This window comes from Procambarus clarkii, chromosome 71, assembly GCF_040958095.1.
Source record: "Procambarus clarkii isolate CNS0578487 chromosome 71, FALCON_Pclarkii_2.0, whole genome shotgun sequence".
Lineage (NCBI taxonomy): Eukaryota > Metazoa > Arthropoda > Malacostraca > Decapoda > Cambaridae > Procambarus > Procambarus clarkii.
In genome coordinates, this window is record NC_091220.1 from 13,595,765 (window position 1) to 13,610,035 (window position 14,271).

Consider the following 14,271-nt stretch of genomic DNA (forward strand, 5'->3'; position numbering starts at 1 on the left):
TTTCAACAACAGTAAGTTAAGGGTCCTCTGAAAGGTTAGATGGGCAAGAAATTCTCAAAGTTTAAAAACGTTATGAAAAACGTTAATTGAAAGCTTCCTCTTTTAACCTTGCCAAGTAAGTCGGACGACTCAAACAGAAAACGGAACAGTATGTCACTTTTGTGAGTCGATTTCATTTCAAATTACGTCCAAATTTGGCCATAGTGCGCATACGAGCGAAAAGTGACATTATTTTTAAGAGGACGGGTTGAACAGTAAGTTGCCATTTAATATTTTTTTCAATTTAAGCCTAAAGCATAATCAGATATATGTACAGTATGTCATATGATACTATTGAGGCTTTGCAAGTAAAGTTTTGGGGGAAAATTCAAATCTCGGAACTAAATATTCCATTTAGTCCTAAATTCTAAAGCTAAGGGATTTTGATGAGAAAAATTTGGCCCAATAACTTAATGCAAAATGTTAATCACAATGCTCTTAGAGGCTGATGAGTCTGCAAGACTAAAAGCTACAGTGGCAACTGTCTTGAATTAGGTGTAAGGCTGAATATCGATTGATAAGTTACTAAAAATCTGGTTAGAGATCGTGTAACCCAGAGATGTGCAGCGAGAAAGCTAGAGTAGATGGGATGCAAGATAACTGAAAGGTATTGATTATTATAACTAAATTAACTATTTGTCCTGTTACATATAAATGCTATTTGGCAGTATGCAAAGGATCAATGAGAAAAAAAATATTGAATATAGAGGTTTATTAACATGAAAAATATATATATACTACTGTATGTGTATGTGTATATATATATACAGTATATATATTATATATATATATATATACACATATACATACACACACACACACACACTGTATCTCATCTTTTCAAATTATAAATTGTTATTCATTCCAAAATAATTGATAATATATATTCTATTCATCTGATAAGACTCTTGAAATATCTTCTCTAGGAAAAATGTATTTGGCAGGAAATATATATTACATGTATATAAATTTCTTAAAACTATACTGTATTTCAATGTTACAGTACTTTGATATTTAATCTTTAGTACAAAAGTAAAATTTTACTGGTGTGAGTAGATATAAATTCTTTGACTATAACTACATATCTTGATCCTCAAATTGGCAGGAATGATTTGTTACATTATAGATTTTGAACTAAAATTTAATATCTAAATGGACAAAAATGTTGTTTCTGTAACTTAATACTCAATGTTTCGTAACACTGTATCTGATCCTAATCTTCTCAGACTGACATCACTTACTCTTGAGAAAAACATTAGGACTGGTATGGCACTGTCGAGGATAGGAAACCTGTCAGGCTCACTGACACACTAGCCACTGGGAAGACTTCCCACATGAATGCAGGCGATGAGTCACAATAACGTGGCTGAAGTATGTTGATCAGGCCACACACTAGAAGTTGAAGGGACGACGACGTTTCGGTCCGTCCTGGACCATTCTCAAGTCGATTGTGACTTGAGAATGGTCCAGGACGGACCGAAACGTCGTCGTCCCTTCAACTTCTAGTGTGTTGTCTGATCAACATACTTCCCACATGAATATTTATGGAAATACTGACCAGCTTCAATGGCATTTAACCCGACTGACCGTGACACCCACATCCAACCGTTTGAATATTCATCAAGTTCACATTTATACTACAAATTAGTAAATAAAATAAAATAAATTAAATATCATTGCAGTTGCAAAGTAAAATTATTTAAACTTGGAATTACAAGATCTTAAAATACAGTACAAGTACATGAATACAGTGTAATGAACAAACAGTATGGTTATAATTTTCTGGTTTTCAATTTGAAAATGCCAAATTAAGCCAAGTAGATGTGCTCCAAGTGCTGTTCTGAGGGTGGACCACATGTCTAATCAAGTTCTCAGTAGTTCAAGTTCAATTAACCTGTTTTAATAAAAAAATTATTGGTATTTTTCATTACTTTAGGAGGAAATAAGTTTTAGTCCATCAGAATATATACTGTACAGTACTAGTATTGGATTAAATCTGATTACTGCAAATGCTTCTTTAATTTTACTAAACAAAAATTTATTAAAATTGTCATGAAAGTAAATAAGTAATTATCATAATGTGTTAAGCCAGGTAAGCTGTATGTTAATACAATATATACCAAATGAAAGAGTTTTCAGCATGGAAAAAGAGAGACTGGGACTTCTATATTTTAAAAATATAGTATGGCTAGGTTTTCTTTTTTAAGTCTTGATCATGCCTAAAACTATTTTGAAAAAGAACATACAACCATGTCTCCTTAATATTTGTTTAATAAGGATAGACAAAAGTTAATAGAAAAGCTTAGCTATGCTCAAAACTGAAATGCAGTTAAGTCAATGGGGCTATAGTATATGTAAAAGTCTGGTGATTTGAGTTGTGAATATGAGAAAAATTTACTACAGTATTGTATGTAAAAGTCCTTAAGAACAAAAATCTGGGGGGGCACAACAACAACCACAACAATCACAACAACCCTTCCCCTCCCCCTTGTTATGGCTTACCACCAACAGGTGGTCCTGTCTTTCACCTCATTAAAACCTCAGCCCAGTCATCATCACCCAGTGACATGGCCGATGAACAGCCCTCAAACTCATACAAGACAAAAACAGGTTCAGAAGGGAATACTGTATCCATGAACTGCACCAAAAGCAGCAGGGAATTAACAGAGCCTGAAAGACTGACCAAACAGGCTGTCCAGGCACTGCGGATGGTTGCCAGGAATTATACAGATAAGCCAACACAGCCTAATTAATGTGGTTGCCCAGACAAAATATTCACTCAGACCAATGGGTCTGCCATGGTGTGCCATGACCCTTGGTTCTGGGTGACCCCTGACACACACTAGATAAAAACCCCACCCCAGTGGTCCAGCCTGTAAAGAGTGAATTTCGAACACACCAGAGAAGAGAACTTTGTCAGTGCATGGCAGCGCTATGGAGCACACAGGAAAGATAGCCCTGAACACATACATTTCCTTGCATCTACAAGCCAGGTCCACACCATACAAACCAAACAGAAAATGCCCTTATGAAGCTAACTAAAATATAGAATAATACAAAGCAATGGTCCCTGCAGGGCAAAGTCCAAGGATGGCAGGTACTTTGCTTCCCGGACCCGAGTGCTCTATAGTAGACAACCAGAGGTATCAACATCAGCACCAGAACTGACTTGGATGGCTATGGAAGACCTGGACCTCCACCCTCCCCATCTATTGACAAGGGGTTAGTGCTAACAAGCCTATGCTAGTTTTGAGAGATTCAATCATTTGTTTACATTGGGAAGTTTGTTTGGCAGTTTTAAGGCTTTGGTTCTTTGAACCCAGCAATGGTCTTTATTGGTTTGCTGACTTTATGGATGCTTCCCCAATGGGATACAGAGTATCACCTGCTCCTTGCTCCTCTGTGAGGTTGGTAGGGGGTCATTAAGGCCTGGCTCTGGTTCCCAATAGGTGTGACCTGATGTGACCTAGTACAGTATATGGGAGCCATCTCAAAGAGATACAGTAGCTTCTGGGACTGAGGCGGCTTGTGGATATGGGGCTTCCCCAGAAAATATAGCTTTGTTGAAGCTCATCACCATAAATTTAAATTCTTTGCATTGAGTACAGTACCATGTTTATACAGTACATTAAGTACATTACATTAAGTATTGTATCTAACAATCAATAGTGTCTAATTGGCAAATCGCATTTTTACCTTAAAATATTCTGAACTATCATACTGTACACATATGCACCTTCCCGGCAGGAGCCACGTAAGTATATTAAACTGGCTAATATGGCCATTATGTTCCTTATTCAACAAGATAATAATAGTAAATATTCTATTTTGCTAGAAATTATACATCACAGTTTTAAATTTGCACTGTTTGTATCATGCAAACAATCATTACTTACCAAATGTAATACAAGGCTTGTACTATAACTAATGTTCCATAATTTTCTTCCATCAAGCTTGTGAATTTTCCCTACTTGCAAAAGATATCCAGTTCAGTTGATCAACATTTTATAAATTATTACCACTGATATTTTTATCTTGCAAGATGTTTTCATTAATCACATCATCTTCAAATGGTATCTTGCAGCTTAGCTCCCGCAAAAGATTGACAAGTGCATGTGGTGGGATGTTCTGGGCAAGAAGATCCATTATAGTCCTGGGATGGGGAGTATGAATATGATATTATAGCCAATCAATGTTTTTTAATACAAACATGAGTACAGTATCTGATAAAAGGATATGATTACCGCTACAATAATATAATACAGTACATTTTAACACTAAAATTCTTAGAAAACCACCTGGCATCAGTTTCCCTCTTTACCACTGATAGTTCTCTTCTTGGGTGTGTGGTACACCACGACTGCACACAGGAGCTGCTACGATCAAGTAGCCTTAAATCACAGGAAATTAGTGGGCGTGTGACATGAAGAATGCCTAGTTATGTTGTAAATATATAACAACAATTGCAAACCAAGAAAAAGTAAATAAACCTCTGCAAGTGAAACCCTAAATGAATAATAAGATAATATGTTTAGCAATGTAAAGGACACAATGAAAGTAAAAAGATCCTGAGAACTATTTAATGAGCTTGGCTCGTACAGAAAGGTGTACAGGTATATTACAACAAACTCACTATATATAGGCCTGCATTCTTCTACTCCAGGGCAGTATTCCTCGAATCCATTACAGTATTTATAAACAAGTACAAAATATCAATGGCACATCACTCAGTATATTATGAAGAAAAAGCCTAAAAATCAGGCGATAACAGGCTCTTAAAACTATGGACATAACCCTATTTCAAAAGGAAATACAGTACTTGCTTCTCTGATTTCCTCTAGATGTTTGGGTGCCTTCCGCGTATATCTTGCAGTACAGTTGGCTTTTTTCTTGACTCGCAATTGGGGGAGCTTGGGTTTAATTTCTGGTACAGTAGAGACAATATTGGTTGAACATGTTTCATTTTACTAAGTGCCTCTGTTCACCTAGCAGTAAATAGGTACCCGGGAGTTAGGCAACTGTTGTGGGGTTGTATCCTAGGAAGGATTAGTAGTTGAATCTTGTGGGGGAGGGGGGGAGGAACTTGATACAAGCCTAAAGTATATATACATACAGGCTTCCTACTTCACACAAAACTAAAACAAATTAAAATTTGGCATGCATCTCATTTATTTCATTGTCTAACAATAAACCATTCCAGTCAATCCCATTAAAGAACTCTCTTTGATTCCCATATTGACCTTGTTTAAAGTAGAGTTTCTCTGTTATCTTCTGTGTTGTACCGTGTTGTGTACAATTTTCAAGGTATTTTCAAGGTTCCAGATGGGTAGCTCAGGAAGATACTATGGAGGTCATTCCAGAAAAGAACTTAGAACAAATAAACACAGGATCAAATAGGACCATAACATGGATACTTAATTAAACCACTGTATATATATTACAGTATGTACTAACTTGAACAGCTGAGGATGGATGATGATACCAGTAGCTCTCACCAAGTCAAAAAGTTGCCGTTGTTCAGAATTAAGATTGGTTTTTGTTACAAATGTGTACTGGTGGACCTCACTCATACTGATGCTAAAAAGAAAAAAAAATATTATATTAAGTGAAATTAAATGCCCAGTTCTGAGTGGTTTCTCAGTAGCTCCCCTTGGGCTCAAGCCAATACTAACAAATTGTTAGACTCTTTTGTGACTATCCCAGAAAGACAAGTAACCTATTACAGTACTGTGTAATACATTTTATCCCCCCTGCCACCAGAAGGTAGACACCAGCTTGGACACCATTTGCAAGCCTGATATGAACTACAAACAGACTCAGGAAAGAGGACAGGGAGCCACAAAAAGACCCACCGGAAAGAGGCATTTTATTTAATCCTTTATTTATTTTCCAGGAAAGCTTCCTTCAGTAGCTTCCCGAGCTAACTCCTCATGGAGAAGGAAACATCAGTAAACTGGATCAACCAACCCAATGCCATGCAAGTCTTGCATTACAGTACATAGGAATATTGCACCTTAAGACCTCAGTAATTTGGATTCCGAATCTCTGAGTATTCTGAATGAATCCACAGTCACCCGAATGATTCTGAGTATCATAAATTATTTGTAGTGGGAGCACATGGTGACTAATCTCGGCTGAAAAGGTCTCAGCTGGAAGGTAGTCCCCAAAAGCAATACCAATGCTCAAGTTCAATTCAAGAGGAATCAAACCATCCAAAAAGCACCAAAAATCTCGGGAAAGATACCAATATTGGTTATCGATCCTCCCAGATCAAGGCAAAGGAAGGCTATTGTACTAAAACAAGGTCAAAGCAGACTACAAGTAGAATGCAAACCATGCCTATGAAGAGAACTATTAAACAATAAATACCTTGCACTATGACAGGTAGTCTTACTTCAATTAATTGCTCTGAAACTTAATTAATGTAAAAGTCTGTTAGCCACTGCAGAGAAGCAAATGGTGAATCAAGTGCAAGGCTTAAGAATGAAGTGGTCAGCTCTCTTCGACCCTGTACACAATAGGGCTGCCCCCTAGAGGTGATTGATGTAGTTGGTGGAGACGAAGTCATTAGTTTCAGAATAACTCGACTTTTTAATTACCAAGAATCATTTGCAGGGAGTGTCGAGTAGGTTGCAGGGTTTATTTGAGTTATAGTGAGCGACTTTTTTTCTGTAAGATATGAACGTATTCTCACCATTGAGTTTCCAGTCCTGTCAATAGGTGGACAAGACTAGTTAAAAGTTATTGATCCTTCTGGGGTGAAGAGTCACACAAAAAGTGACAATTTGTAGGTGTGTGGCAGAGCCCAGAGCATTTCACCAAAGAGCTAGCAAGGAATCATTCTCAGAAAATTCTTTACACTTCAACAAATACTATCCTGTGCTGTACATAAACAGTGTAAAAAATGGAAAAAATACAGCATTGCCCTATATAAAGTTGTGCATGGAATACTAAACTACATAATCACAGTTGGCCTCAAATTTATTTATATATCTGAAAAACCTACATGATTATAAACCTATGGAACTGCCTACCCACTGAAGCTGAAAATGCCAAAGACCCATTGGATTTTGAAAATGTTCCTGAGCCAGTAGGCTCAGGAATCTGTACACCAGTTGATTGACAGTTGAGAGGCGGGACCAAAGAGCCAGAGCTCAACTCCCGCAAGCACAACTACGTGAATACAAGCCTTACGTTAGGTTGCTATTGGTCTTGGGTCAGTGACGATGTAAGAACTTGGTTTGTTATTGTTGTTGTTAGAAGGTTTAGGGGCAGCTACAGCACAGGCCGCGCTTCGTGAACAGACACCAGCATAGTACTCACCTAGTTGTGCTTGTGGGGGATGAGCTTCAGCTCTTTGGTCCCGCCTCTCAACTGTCAATCTACTGGTGTGCAGATTTTTGAGCCTACTGGGCTCTATCATATCTACATTTGAAGCTGTATATGGAGTCTGCCTCCACCACATCACTGCCTAATGCACTCCATTTGTTAACTACCCTAACTCTAGAAAAATTCTTTCTAATGTTTCTGCGGCTCATTTGAGTACTAAGTCTCCACATACCCTTGTTCGTGTTCTTCTCATGCTAAATAGTCTGTCCACCCTGTCAATTCCTCTGAAAATGTTGTTGTTGGTGATCATATCTCCCCTAACTCTTGTGTCTTCTAGGGACGTGAAGTTTAATTCCTGTAGCCTTTCCTCGTAACTGAAGCTCCCAGCTCTGGAACCAATTTGGTGGAATACCTTTGAATCTTCTGTAACTTTGTCTTGTGTTTAACTACGTATGAACTCCAGGCTGAAGCTGCATATTTCATGATTTGTCTGACATATGTGGTATTCAAGGTTCTGAATGATTCCGTACATAAGTTTCTAAAGGAAATTCTCATGTTGGATAATCTAGCATATGCCGCTTATGATATTCTTTTGATGTGCGCTTCTGAGGACAGGTTCAGTGTGATATCAGTGGGTGATTTCCAGTTAGCACTGTATCTCGGACATGGGTACAGTGCCTGAATACCTAGCAACCAATTATCGTTTCCATATTTTTGGAGGATCTCCAACTCATGTCAGGGTTTGAACAAATGATTAAAGGCTAGATTTTACTTTTTGCACAACAGATGGCGGCCAGCTATATACTTATCATTTCAGTAGTGCACAGGTATGACATAAAAAAAAAAAATATATATATATATATATATCAGCTACCCTAAGAGCGAATGGAATGGAGGATAATAGGGACAGAGAAATAGTCATGGAATCCTTCAACGCACCAGCGAGCAATCTATATGCAAGCTTGTTGAGGAGAAGTGTTGTCAATCTCATTAAACTGAATATTCCTTTTGTATGCACTGTACTAGTCAGTGATATTCCATTATATCTGGATACTGAAATATAAGTGTCATACACGGTAAAACACTTATATTTCAGCAAAATATATCAGCAAAAAAAGTAAGGAAATCCCAGCACTCCCGAAAGCAACAACGCTTAAAACTATTGAGTCCTATATTTATTATTTATTTATTTACTTATATACAAAAAGGTACATTGGGTTTGTGAGAATACATAGCATAGTATTTACAATCTTGTAAAGCCACTAGTACGCGCAGCGTTTCGGGCAGGTCCTTAATCTAACAGATAATTCTACGTAGGTAAATTATAATTCAAATAAATTGTAATTATATAATTCATTGTGTCCGGGGAACAGGAAGCCAGAGCATATTTATACACGTTAGGCTTTTATCGAAAAAATACAACATGCAAAATACATACTAGGAATATTATGACATTCCTTTTGTTACTCTATTTTGTTGTAATTTTTCAGCTTTTCAAAATTTAAAACAAAAAATAAAAAAATTTAATAACCCAGGGAGGCTGCTATTAAACAAATAGTGAAACTCAAGCCAAACAAATCCCCAGTGCCCGACAAAGTGTTTGCCAGGGTAGCTTAAAGAATGCAAAGAGGACCTTTGCGAACCACTGTCTACCATATTTAATAAATCATTAGTAAGGCAAATTGCCAAAGTCGTGAAAGGTTGCTAATGTGGTACCAATTTTCAAGAAACCCGAAACTCTGCCCGAAACGCTTTGCGTAATAGTGGCTTTAGGCACTGTATGTACTATAGCTCTATCTATTAACCCAACAAACTTTGTAAAATCTCTTTATGTATGTACCTTACCTAAATAAACATTTATTTATTTATTTATTTAAGAAAGGAGATTGATCACTTGCGTCAAACTATCAGACAATTAGCTTAACATCTATTGTGGGTTGTTACGTAAATCCCCTACATAGTGGAGCTGCCTCTTCCACTTACCTCTCATGTCATCATACTGGAAGTTCACCTCTATGTCACCCAAGACCAGTCCTACAACAGCAGGCTCGCCATAGCCCGTGCTTCTTGCCCCGCTCCTGTGCCAGGTAAGTTACGGGCTCACCATAGCCCGTGCTTCTTGGAACTTGTTCCTAGTAGCTGAATCTATAACAACCTACAACAGATACTCCACCTGCTACACGCGCCACCACTCTGTACCACACAATGCCGGGTACAGCTTGCCGGCAGGCAGGGTGCCTCTGCAAACTACGGGCTCACCATAGCCCGTGCTACTTGGAACTTTGTTCCGGGTAGCGAATCTTAAACAACATATTAGTTAGCCACTACTACCAAGTAGTAGTAGTGTATAATAATAAGTGTATAGTGTATAATAATAATTGCCTCTAACTAGCAGTTACACAGCCTCTACCCAGCTGTTGTGCGGCTGCAAACTAGCAGTTACCGCCAGCTGTTTGTTACTGCCCTCGTTGACACAAGACATGATGTCATCACCAGCAGTGGGTATAAATAGGGCCCCCGCTTCTGTGCCAGGTAAGTCCACTAAGGGCTCACCATAGGCCGTGCTACTTGGAACTTTTTGTTCTCTGATGCTCTTGGGGGTCATCAGTGCTTCTTTCACTCGCCATCTGCTACCAGCCTACGTTGTGTGTCTGATGCCGTAGTGGTATGGTAGATGTCTTCAGTTCACTAGTATAATAACAATAATAATATTTTATTTAGGAAAAGTACATACATTGGTGCAGAGTTACAAACATTCTGATTGGTGTATAGATAGAGCTAGTACATACAATACCTAAAGCCACTAGTATGCATAGCGTTTCGAGCAAAATAATATTGTATTAGAGGGGTAGAGATAGCCTAAGCTACTCTATCCCTTGAGATGTAGTTCTTTCTTGTCTCAATAAACATACTTACTGCCCGAAACGCTTTGCGTAATAGTGGCTTTAGGCATTGTATGTGCTAGCTCTATCTATAAATCTAAATTTTTGTAAAATCTCTTGTATGTATGTACCTTACCTGAATAAACATTTATTTATTTATTATTATTTATTACTTGATATTGTATTCATATTAATGATTTCATTTGCTTGTTTTGTTTGTTCTGTTATAATAGCCAAGTGTTTGCAGGAACTGTTTTCTGTTATACTAATTATTATGGTAAAGTTTATTATTTGTTCATCTGTCTCATGTTTCATCATGCCACTTACACAATGCAAGGGCCAAAGCAACATTTTTTTATGTAATTACACACTACACCGGCCCAGTACTGCTGCATCATTGCATCACGGCACATGGGAAAAGTTGCTTGAATCGATAATTGTAAATACCATTGGTCATCATATTGAAAAACATAGATTAATAAATGATTCACAACATGGTTTTACTAACGGCCGTTCATGTTTAACAAATTTGCTATCATTTTATTCCAACATAGTTGAGGAAGTTAAAGATAGTGGTAAGGTATATTATATAAGGTATATTGGTAAGTGATAGTGGTAAAGGTATATTATATATAATATTATGCATTATTATACATAATATTGACGGTGAGAAACTACCTAAGAGAAATAATGTTTTTCATTATTTATTCCCGTTTCACCTTACTGTAATGATTTTGAAGCTTAGTATGTTCTATGAGTGCAGCATAATATTTGTGTTCAGAGAATAGTAAAATATTCTAGGCAAACGACTATATATAACTACTCATCAGTTTCCCGCCTCCTGCTATAGTTACGACTCCTGCCGAGAGAGGGCCCAGTAATCGTATGTGTGTTACAATCCCATTGATTATGGAAGAAATTTGAATATTAAGATGTATTCTTTTAAATTTTTATATGCAGTAAGAATAACAATAAAATTCCTCAAAAGGAAATGTAAAAAGAAAGTGCTTATTAAGCCCATTACAAGTTCAAAATATTATCCATATCTAACTCTGGATGCTCAAAGTTTCAGCGCATGCGCACCGGAGGCTAGAGTGACCAGTTGTAAACTTTCCTTGGTGAGGTGAGGGTTGTCGGTCCCTCAAGTTGTGAATATCTGTAGTCACACGGCGTAGTAGTGTTGTGATCCTTGTGATTTGTGTACAAATGTGTAAATGAATGCTACGATGACGTAGATATGCCATACCGGTCATTTCTAAGGGGAATTGTACAAGTTTTTTGAGTGAATTACCTGTGACAAGCACGGCGTTGTTACCTGTCCTCGCGCAAAGTAAGTAGTCACCTGTCAATAGTCATTTAAGACGGTCAAATGGTGGTGTTGAACTGTTGTGGTTGGCTTTAGGTGTTGAAGGTGGGGGGAGGGGGTTGGTGGGGTGTGGGGGGAGGGGTGGGTGGGGTGGTAAACGTTTAAAAAGTGGTGTTGTAAAGGGAGGAGGAGGAGTGTTGGAGTCGCCCGAGGGCACGTTGGTGGACAGGTAGGCGGCCTCCCGCCCCACTCTCACTCACTCTCACACTCACTCACTCATGCTACACGCACGCCCACACTCACTACACGCCCACACTCACTACACGCCCACACTCACTACACGCCCACACTCACTACACGCCCACATACACACACTACACGCCCACATACACACACTACACGCCCACATACACACACTACACGCCCACATACACACACTACACGCCCACATACACACACTACACGCCCACATACACACACTACACGCCCACATACACACACTACACGCCCACATACACACACTACACGCCCACATACACACACTACACGCCCACATACACACACTACACGCCCACACTCACTACACGCCACATACACACACTACACGCCCACACTCACTACACGCCCACACTTACACTACATGCCCACACACACACACACGCCCACCCACCCAACACTACACACACACACACGCCCACCCACCCAACACTACACACACACACACACGCCCACCCAACACTACACACACACACACGCCCACCCACCCTACACACACACACACACACACGCCCACCCACCCAACACTACACACACACACACACACACACGCCCACCCACCCAACACTACACACACACACACACACACGCCCACCCACCCAACACTACACACACACACACACACACGCCCACCCACCCAACACTACACACACACACACACACACACACGCCCACCCACCCAACACTACACACACACACACGCCCACCCACCCAACACTACACACACACACACACACACACACACACACACACACACACACACACACACACACACACACACACACACACACACACACACACACACACACGCCCACCCACCCAACACTACGCACACACACACACACACACATGCCCACCCACCCAACACTACACACACACGCCCACCCACCCAACACTACACACACACGCCCATCCACCCAACACTACACACACACGCCCACCCACCCAACACTACACACACACGCCCACCCACCCAACACTACACACACACGCCCACCCACCCAACACTACACACACACGCCCACCCACCCAACACTACACACACACGCCCACCCACCCAACACTACACACACACGCCCACCCACCCAACACTACACACTCACGCCCACCCACCCAACACTACACACACACGCCCACCCACCCAACACTACACACACACGCCCACCCACCCAACACTACACACACACGCCCACCCACCCAACACTACACACACACGCCCACCCACCCAACACTACACACACACGCCCACCCACCCAACACTACACACACACGCCCACCCACCCAACACTACACACACTACACACTACACACACCTAACCGATGGACCCACGCACTGATAAGGTGGCTGTTCGCGAACCGCTATGATGTATAGTACAATATAGTGTTATTGACCTTTGGAGGCGTGGTGAGGGACCGGGCCTCCGGGAGAAGGGCGGGGGAGCCGTACACAACCCTCAGGTGAGGGAGGAATGTAGGTAAAGTAGTATTATCTCCAGGCTGGGCCAGATGTGGGCCAGAGTGTCATTATTGGCAGCGGTGTACTGAGCCTCAAGTGCCTACCTATCACCTTAGATGCCTGGGAATGTGGTGCTTGGAGAACCAGTGGGGCCATCTGCGAACCTGGCCAGATTACCTGCTTGGCTATATATAACTATTATCAACAAATACTTATGATTTTTTTCTTACTAAAGTACACTCACATACCCAGTTAAAATTTCGCTATCATTACTCTAAGGCCTACGAAGGCAGGACGAGGTAGTGATTGTTCCTGAGAAGTATAGGGGTCTGCACACTACCAAGCCTTGTGGTTGACCTGATCAGCCAAACTGTTTGTTGCTCGCAGTCCGCGGTAGCCTACGCACCACCACCATTGTGGTGGTCTCAAGTTTACCTTGTTCTCTAATTGTGCTTATGGCACCTCCAACTTTTCATTGGATTTATTCTGCACTTCTTACCGTATCTCTTACTTCAGTATATTGTATTGTTACTGTATGAAACCTATCCTTCCAGTATATTCCATTATGCGCAGTGTTAAAGAGCTTGGGGCCCTTTATGTTTAGCTCTTAAGAGTTATCTAGTAACCTACGCCTTTGTTTACTTAGTACACCCCTACTCTTCAATGGCGTTATTTTGGAGAGGGTTTCTGGAGTTCTACTTCCCGAGTCCGGCCAGGGGCCAGGCTCGACTTATAACTTGGTCCATCAGGGTGTTGATTGGAGGGGCCCGCAGGCCCACATATCCACTTCGACCCGGTTGGTCTGGCACTTCTTGGAAGACCCTATCTGCTTTTCTAAGACATTCACCTTTGTTCCGGCAATATTTCTAATGTTTGCTCGAGAGATGCTGGAGAAGACGGGCTGAAAGGGCACCCTACCCCCCTTCCCTATGGTATTTATCAGAAACACTTAAATCAGTAGATATGATTACACTTCACAGGGA

General features: G+C 40.4%; 1 protein-coding gene and 1 long non-coding RNA gene across 6 annotated transcripts in view; one reads left to right on the plus strand and one right to left on the minus strand.

Moving 5' to 3' along the window:
* Positions 1-734: 734 nt before the first annotated feature.
* Positions 735-7,332, minus strand: LOC123745665 (uncharacterized). Of its 2 annotated transcripts, none has more exons than XR_006771378.2 (4): positions 7,234-7,332; positions 5,494-5,616; positions 3,936-4,192; positions 735-1,933 (listed from the first exon to the last, which is right to left on the minus strand). It is a non-coding gene; the product is annotated as an uncharacterized lncRNA (long non-coding RNA). The 2 variants fall into 2 exon arrangements; XR_011224294.1 differs by lacking the exon at positions 7,234-7,332 and adding an exon at positions 7,074-7,226.
* A 4,020-nt stretch (positions 7,333-11,352) lies between these two features.
* The window catches only part of LOC123745666 (afadin), a 356,634-nt gene continuing 353,715 nt past the window's right edge, over positions 11,353-14,271 (plus strand). For 3 of the 4 annotated variants that reach the window (XM_069312042.1, XM_069312045.1, XM_069312043.1), the window contains exon 1: positions 11,354-11,580. The gene's annotated coding sequence lies outside the window, so the exon portion shown is untranslated. Of the gene's footprint in view, positions 11,581-14,271 lie in introns of all 4 variants that reach the window. The other variant, XM_069312044.1, reaches the window with a different exon arrangement.